The sequence below is a fragment of the Sinocyclocheilus grahami genome, unplaced genomic scaffold, assembly GCF_001515645.1.
Source record: "Sinocyclocheilus grahami isolate Dianchi unplaced genomic scaffold, SAMN03320097.WGS_v1.1 scaffold1158.1, whole genome shotgun sequence".
In the NCBI taxonomy this organism is placed as follows: Eukaryota; Metazoa; Chordata; class Actinopteri; order Cypriniformes; family Cyprinidae; genus Sinocyclocheilus; species Sinocyclocheilus grahami.
Genome location: NW_015506337.1, coordinates 220,273 through 229,010, shown reverse-complemented (window position 1 = coordinate 229,010; position 8,738 = coordinate 220,273). Strand labels below are relative to the sequence as shown.

General features: G+C 36.4%; 1 long non-coding RNA gene across 1 annotated transcript; it reads right to left on the bottom strand.

Annotated features, from left to right (window-relative positions):
- Window positions 1–1,173: 1,173 nt before the first annotated feature.
- On the bottom strand, window positions 1,174–3,813 carry LOC107567429 (uncharacterized). Its single transcript, XR_001606646.1, has 2 exons — window positions 3,360–3,813; window positions 1,174–2,065 (listed from the first exon to the last, which is right to left on the bottom strand). It is a non-coding gene; the product is annotated as an uncharacterized lncRNA (long non-coding RNA).
- Window positions 3,814–8,738: the final 4,925 nt, after the last annotated feature.

Genomic DNA, 8,738 nt, shown 5'->3' with positions numbered 1-8,738 from the left:
GCTATCTAGTGTTCATACAGTTATCTGCAAGCTTGACAAAAAATCTGCAAGGCATCTTATTAAAAAAATGTATATACATAAAAATAATAATAATAATAAACTATTCAGGGGAAAAAAAGTGCAAAAAAAATCTAAGCTTAAATGCTTTTGAATGCATTTAAGTCTGAATAAGTAAAAGTTGCACAAATGTGTTTATCTGAATCTAAAGTCTCATGTATGGATACATTAAAATTACGTAATTCCCATACCTACTTTTTTTTTTTAATCACTAAGTTCAAACATTGACTGACACCATGTGAACATTAAACCTGATAAATCCCATTCACCTATAATAAACTTAATACTGGTCATGTTTTAATACAAACCCAAACAAATCAAGAGTTGAAAAACTGGAAAAAAAAAAAATAAAATTGCGTTCAACAGCCTGAATTATTAAAACAACTTCCCACACAAGAAAATGTGCATTTAAAACTTTTATTGAGATGATCAAATTCCAAACAAACACAAATCAGGTCAGCTAAAGCAACAGACTCAGATAACTTAACTCTTTATGTAATAAAAGCATGCGTTTTCACAAAGTAGTCAAACACACAAGCTCTAAAATACTGAACGCGAGCCGTTCTAGATTATTCTAAGTACAACACTGCTATCTAGTGTTCATACAGTTATCTGCAAGCTTGACAAAAAAAATCTGCAAGGCATCTTATTAAAAAAATGTATATACATAAAAAAAATAATAATAATAAAAAACTATTCAGGAAAAAAAAAAAGTGCAAAAAAAAAATCTAAGCTTAAATGCTTTGAATGCATTTAAGTCTGAATAAGTAAAAGTTGCACAAATGTGTTTATCTGAATCTAAAGGCTCATGTATGGATACATTAAAACTACGTAATTCCCATACCTACTTTTTTTTTTAATCACTAAGTTCAAACATTGACTGACACCATGTGAACATTAAACCTGATAAATCCCATTCACCTATAATAAACTTAATACTGGTCATGTTTTAATACAAACCCAAACAAATCAAGAGTTGAAAAACTGGAAAAAAAAAAATTTGATTTCAACAGCCTGAATTATTAAAACAACTTCCCACACAAGAAAATGTGCATTTAAAACTTTTATTGAGATGATCAAATTCCAAACAAACACAAATCAGGAAAAAAAAAAAAAAACTTGTCTAAATGTATTAAAGAACACAAAAGCAGCTGAACAATTTCCCATGCTCTTCACAGGCCGGGACAAGTGCAATACTTCCAGCGCAGAGCATTGCGGCTGATCCCAACCTGCAAAGAAAGGGATGCTGGAAAGTGACGGGAAGCGGAGAGTCCTCACTGTTATGATCAGTTTTGCATGGATTTGCACAGCAACGACACGAACGCTGACTGCAAACCAGCAAAACGAACCAGGACAGTGTGCACAGGAAAGCGTGACGCTCTCTCTCCGCGATGCTCGCATCTAGAAGTACTTGAAGTGCTCACATTGCAGTAGATATGCATTTTAATAAACTACCTGCACTATAAGCACTTTAATACTGCTGGAACCAGAGTGAGAGTTTCACAGCGCAGAGCCGCGACAAACAGGGGTTAACCTGGAAAGAATGCACGCTAAAGCAAAAGCCGCTCAAAAGCACAGGAAAGGATGGGGAAGCAGGCCACCATCAGTTTTGCATAGATTTGCACAACTCAATATTTCTTGTAGTGCAACTATGCAAAACTAGCAGAGAACTGCAATGAAATCAAAGAATAGGGGACAGCGGGATTTGCCAGCCCCTTATGCCAGAAGGGGCACTTAGGGCAGTAGGTGCTAGTCTATTTCACTATCTGCACTAAATGCACCTTAGCATAAGCAGTAGTTGACGTCGCCGCTCGTGTGCGTTCATGTCAAAGTAGAGCTTGAAGTGCCTCCACTGCAGTAGATTTTACAGAACTACCTGCACTGTAAGCACTTTGACACTACGCCGACACGCAGCTGACCAGCGCAGATCCATCTTTGGGATGGCGTTAGTTTCATGCCAATAATGTGGACTCCGCTATAAGGTGACTGGAGGAGGTCGATGGTTTTTCTGAAAAGAGTGGGGGGAAAAAGTACACATTTGTTTACATTTAGTTTCAAGAAAATATCTAGGTTCCAAAGCACAGGTGCAATGAACACTAACAGGATTTTCTACAAACAAAAAAAATAATATATAATATATATATAATATATATATTTTTTTTTAAATAGTTGCTAAACACCTATGCACGTGCCACACTGAAAATCTAGAAAACGCATATTAAAAAAAAAATAAATAAATAAAAAGCTTAGTACACAACCGGCGTTCCAAGACGCATGCGCACACCCCTCCCCCATGATGTGCACCAATATGGCGTCCGCAGTAGTTGTGTTCGAGAAACAAACTAAAAACAAGGGCAAAGTCGAGTGTTCATGACTCCGCTTGTTGTTTGGGTTGGAACTTGCAAAGCTAGTAGGTAAAAAAAGTGCGCTACAACTCCGAACAACGGCGGTGAAACGCGTGGAACGCACGCTTAAACACGTTCAACAGCCCCAGCTCATTTGGGTTTGACTCAGTTTAACTCACCCGACGTGAGTCTACATGAACAGCGTTTGCTTTCACGCCGAAGCCCCTTGTGTGGAACAGAACGCTTTGAAAATTCTATTCTTAAACGTGACCGGCCCAACGCGTTCCACCGCACGCGCGTTCGAATGCGCGCAGAACGCACGAATATTCCGATATCTGCGGAAAGCCCCAAGCTCCGTTATTCTGCATTTACTGGTCGACCGAAACGCGCCACAAGTATTTGAGTGCAAGTGTTGGGTGTAACGTTACATTTCCAACTCGCTGAGCGTTACCTAGCCTAGCAGTGTTGCTAACACAGCACCGCGCGGCCTGCAGCTGCCCCATGTGCTGTCGCTTTGTTCTGGTGGCGAGCGAACTCAACCACTAGCGTTCACAAAGCACAGCGATTTTGGAGCGCTCGGCCCATGAGAAGTTCTCGAGGAGCGGTTCGGAACGCATTGGAACGCGCCGATGGAGTGTACGGTAACTAGCGCGAGCGCTCGTTTGGCACCGCAGCAGCCTCGCGCACGCTTTTCAAATCTGCCTCATGCGCTGAACTATGGTGGGCTACCACGCGCCTCTTACTAGTGTTATACCCCAAACTGCTTCTCTGAGCGGCCGGAATTAGGCTTGTGGTGCAGTAAAGTGAACGGGTTAGACGTTTGCACGAGAACATGCTGGACTTCGCGAAGGGAATCGGCCGAGAAAGGCAACAACAGGTTTCATGTCAACAACACGCGCGTAGTAAGACACTGGTTGGTAGACTCCACCATCTTCACTCACTCGTGCACACACTTACCGCTCACTGTCGAAACTAAACGGTGAACTTCTAGCGGTAGAAATACACCACCAGCGCACGCCGTGGGTAGCGTTACAAAACCGTAGTAACATTGCGAAAGTGGCGCGAACGTGCTCCGCTTTTAACCATGTGGTGAATGAAGGGCGGCTCCCGTTGAACGTAAATATCCCCAACTCCTTCATTAGCATGCACAAACTACTTCCGATCTCCGCCGTCTCTCCGCCAATCCAGCACGCCTCAGCTGTAAACAACGATGTGGGTCAAGGTCTCGCGCAGATGCGAGCGGTCCACAGCCTTTCAGTCTCGCAATGTCCGAAGAAGCGTCGCGCGGTGCTGGGGAGCGTGCTTGGAAAGTGCAAGATAAATATTCGGGGGATTATTAAAATAAGCTATGTGCACTATTGCATTGTTTTATTTAAATTAACAATTTATCAGAATTCGCATTTTGTGCATACTCGTGCCTTTTGTCAATATTTAGCTGTTTGTGTTAAAGTGGAGTCAAATATAGTTTTTAATGATGTTTTTAATCTACTGATGTCTCACATGTTAAGTAGGCCTATTCATGCATGCTATAGTTTAGTGCTAACTTGTTTTCAGGCTGCTGTAATAGGTGACGATCTATGGTGTTCTTTTTTTTCAATTATATCAATATTGTGTTATATCTCAAATCCCGAGTTTCAGAATTACAAACTGATATACAACTCTTTTGTGTTCACACGTTTGTTAGATCCGTTCTGAAACCTGTTTTAGAGAAATAATGTTATTTAGAAAGAAAGGTTTTATTATAACCACGTACAGTTTTAGTCCTTGTTTGCACTAAATGCTAATTATGTTTTTTTTTATTCTTTTGCCTGTTTTTTGTTCAATGAAAACTATAAAAGCATGATCTGCTTTGAAAAAATATTGTTTCTAAAATACTATAAAATATATATATTTTTCACATTTAATTCGTTGCTTGCTTTTTTTGTGAAATTTACTAGCAATTGAAAATGGTTTTAAAGCCATGTTTTCAGTGTGAACATTCTAATTTTCTATTTATTTTCTAGTAAAATAAGTGTCTTTCAAATATATTTTTGTAAGTATTTCTTTTGAACATTTACACTGTTAACCCGTTTTGCTGGTTATGAAAGCATTGCTACTTTATAATCCTGAATAAATATATCAAAGGTACTTACAATGAGCCGTTTTATTACTTTAGTTTGTACAGTTTTGATTAAACTGTTAATATGACTTTAGGATTTATTATCTTCAGGCAAGTAAATTCAGCTAATAGCACAACACAAACTATTCAAAATAAACATTTACTTTTTGATTTACTAATTGTTAAATGCACAAAGTGTTTGAAATCAGGAAAGGTGTGAATCAGGAATAAGATAAGGAGCACAAAGCTTGAGTTTCTCCGCCAGTGGAATGTGTTCCTGGTGTAGTTTGGCACCTCCTCTTAATGGCAGTTGCTGCGGCTCCTCCTTCTCAGGGGCCGGTAGGAGGCTCTTCTGTTAGAAAAGCAGCGCTGGGATAGTCTTACTGCTGATCTAGGGTCACGCTGGCTCACCTTTCTCCTCCAGGGCCATTGATGTTTAAAATCTCACATGAGAAGTATAAATGGCGCACACACACAGACACAGACACGCACACAGATACACGCACACACACAGACACACACACACACACACACACACACACAGACAGACACACACACACACACACACAGACACACACACACAGATACACGCAGACACACAGACAGACACACACACAGACACAGACACACAGACAGACACACACACACACAGACACACACACAGACACAGACGCACACACAGACACACACACACACAGATACACGCACACACAGACAGACACACAAACACACACACAGAGAGACAGACACACACACCCACACAGACAGACACAAACAAACACACACACACAACAGACACACACACCCACACAGACAGACACACACACACACACACACACAGAGAGAGAGAGAGAGAGTACAGGAGAAGGCAAAGAAACCTCCAGCCAGATAAGACCTTGAAAATAAATAAATAAATAAATACATAAATTAATGAAAAATTGAAAAGGAAATGTTTTAGAACAACTAGTTATATTTATTACTTATTCAGTAAAATATAGTTATAGGCCTATTTAAATTTTGGTATAACTAAAATAACTATAATATAGGCTAGTTAATTAAAATATAGTTTAAAAATACATAATTAAAAAGGGAAGTTTTAGAAAAACTAGTTATATTTATAACTTAGGCATACATAACTTTATAAGATTAGGTAACTAAAATATAACAAACTAAAATTGATTAATTAAAAGGCAACATTGTTTCTTTCTTTCATTTGTTTGTTTGTTATTTCTTTATGAATACTGACAAATTGCATTTGCTACTTTTTGGTTAAAAGCATGTTCTAAAAGCATACATGTAAATGATTAGGTTTATCTTTACATCTCTAAATGTTAGTTGTTACTTTGCTGTTTATGAACAAATCTGTGCAACAAAACAACCATATAAGAGTATATATTATTCATTTAGGACAAATTTGTTTAAAATACAATGGAAAACTATAAAACAAAAATATAAGAAACTGTAAGAAAAAAAGATGATTTTTCTTTGGATTGGGTTTGTTGTTTGTAAAAGCAACATCTGCCGATATCTGAAAAAAAGCAGAAGTGAAAGCTGGGTTATATAAATGTATTTCTTGACTTTTACACATGACCGTGACTTGTTGTCTGACTATTTCTTTAATTTTGAAAGTCACTTTCTCTATGTACACGAATATTAAAATGTTAACGTCTGTACTACAAAAAATCTAGACTATTCTATGCCCAGGAAAACGGTTACAGTCGACACACCATACACTCACAATATGGATTTTGTGAAACAATTTTTGATTTTTTGTTTTGTTCCAACTTCATTGTATTATGGCCCATCAATTTCAATCTAAATGCCTGAAGTGTGTACGTTTGTTGTTTATAAAGAACAGGCTTCTCTTCCTCGTATGCAGTCAACATTTCAAATGCTGTTTACTTGTTTTGTTTTAGATATTATATGCAAACATGCTATTTCTAGTTACTCAGTTGGGTTAGTTTATTGACTACTCATTTTTGTACGGAGGGTTTTCACTACACACACAAAAAATTTTACTGAAAAATTTAATTAGGTACAATCAAATAATTATTTTACTTTTTATCGGCTTATTGGCATAATAATACTAATATAATGTTTTAATAAAATAAAAAAAACACACCCGTCAGTGTAATTATATTGTGTTGACTTGTTAACCAATTGATATTAATACTGGAACTTTAGTTTGAAAGACAAATTTCTCAAAAAACTTTCCCATTTTCTAATTAGATGTGAACTCAACATACAAAATAACTTAAAGAGAAAATAAGCATTTTGACTAAAAACCAATTAGCCCCAGTTTTAGATACATTTGAGAAACACAAAAAAATACAGAATCAACTCTTTTTTTATATACATTTTTAATATGCTTGTATTCAAATCTTAACAGATTTAGGTACATTTTTTATGCCAGTTTTTTCCTCATAAGTATCTTTATTCTTTTTCTTTGATTTTTTTAACCAATTTTAAAGCATTCAAACAATTTTCACAAAGGTTAAAGATGAGTAACTATGAGGTTTTGAATAAAAATGCTTGTTTACAGTTGTTGAGTTTAAACATCTAGTTAAATAACACAAGTTGAGAATATAGTTCTCCAAACTAAAATGACTTTTTTCCCCTTTGACTTTCTCCACATAAGCAGGTTACACCATACAATTACAGATACAGACTGACTGATGCGTGTAAATGTACTTATAACCCTTAATATGTGAATGAATTCATCTCTTTCTAATAAACGGGTCCATGCAGCAAATGGAAATAGAACAAGGTTAACTCTTTAAGTAGAAGGGAAAACAGAGTTATACAATAAAGGATCGGTTGTATTATGCATGAGCAGCATTCTACACGAAACAAAAGGGAAGGAGAAAATAAAATACTAACAGAAGTACCTACACGCTACACAAATAAACAGCAACTCCAAACCAAAAAGCAACAACTAAAAAAGGGTAGTGAATAATAATATAACAGCATAACGGTAGTAAAATAAACAGTTAAATAAATAAATAGAAGGCCATACATTCCAATATCATACTATTTAGTTCATTAACAAGTGAACACAATATAACCACAATCACATACATAGATAAAAAACAAAGAAGAAGAAATCAATGCAATGACCAATGTGATTTTTTTCAGTGCAAAAGTCAAGTAAAAATAATTCCAGTGACTTTTTCTATTTCTTATAATGTTAAAATACATTCTCCTCCTCATATGTTAGTATGCAGAGTCAACTGTAAAGAAAATAGTAAGTTAATTTCCCCAAAAAGTAACACTGTGACTCATTGCTCTGTTAGTTTGATCATGCAGCCAAAACACATCAACACTGAATCAGCCAATGCAACAACAGCACATTTCACTTCTAGAGCACATGCCTGCAGACACCAGTGATGGGTAGCATGTTTTAGTTTCACATGACATTGAAGAAATAGCTGGCTATGATTAATTTATTCTGCAGTAGTATTTGGTTGGTCATGTGATCAATAATGCTGGCCCTTATGAGGCGACCCGCTCCATGTAAAATAAAAGTCTTTATCTCATTTGAGTGGACTGGAAAATTGTTTCCACCACGCGTATAAAAAAAAAATAAGGTAATCATGACTTTTTATCTGACAATTCAGTCCTCACAATTCTGCAGTTCTACAAAAAAAAAAAAGAAACATTTTTTAATTGTTGTAGGAACATGACGGTTTCACACACACCTAAACAACAGAGTTTAAACTGAGTTTATATCTCACAATTATGACAGTTTTTTTTTTTTTTACAATTCTGATGGGGAAAAAAATCTGATTTGCAATAGGCTAGGCCTGTATAAAGTCAGAATTCCGAAATATAAACTCAGAAATTCCAAAATATTAAATTAGAATTCTGAGACACTAACTCAAAGTCGCAATTCTGAGATGAAAAGCAGGAATTGTGAAATATAAAGCCAAGCATGAAAACAGTCAGAATTGTGATAATTCATCAGATAATTTAGTCCGTGGAAGAAACAAGCAAAACAACAGAAAAAAAAACTAAAAAAGAAAGATTTTTTAGATGTAAACTCAGAATTCAGAGGAAAAAAAAATCCAGATTTCTGATTGTATATCTTGCAATTCAGATTTTTTCCCCCAACCCAGGCTCATTGGAAACACGTGGAAATACGTAGGGTATTACGTGCCTCACTGCATGTTTCACGGCACTAAAACACGTGTTCAATATGTGACCGTGGCACGTTTTTTTATTACGTTAGTAGAGGCACT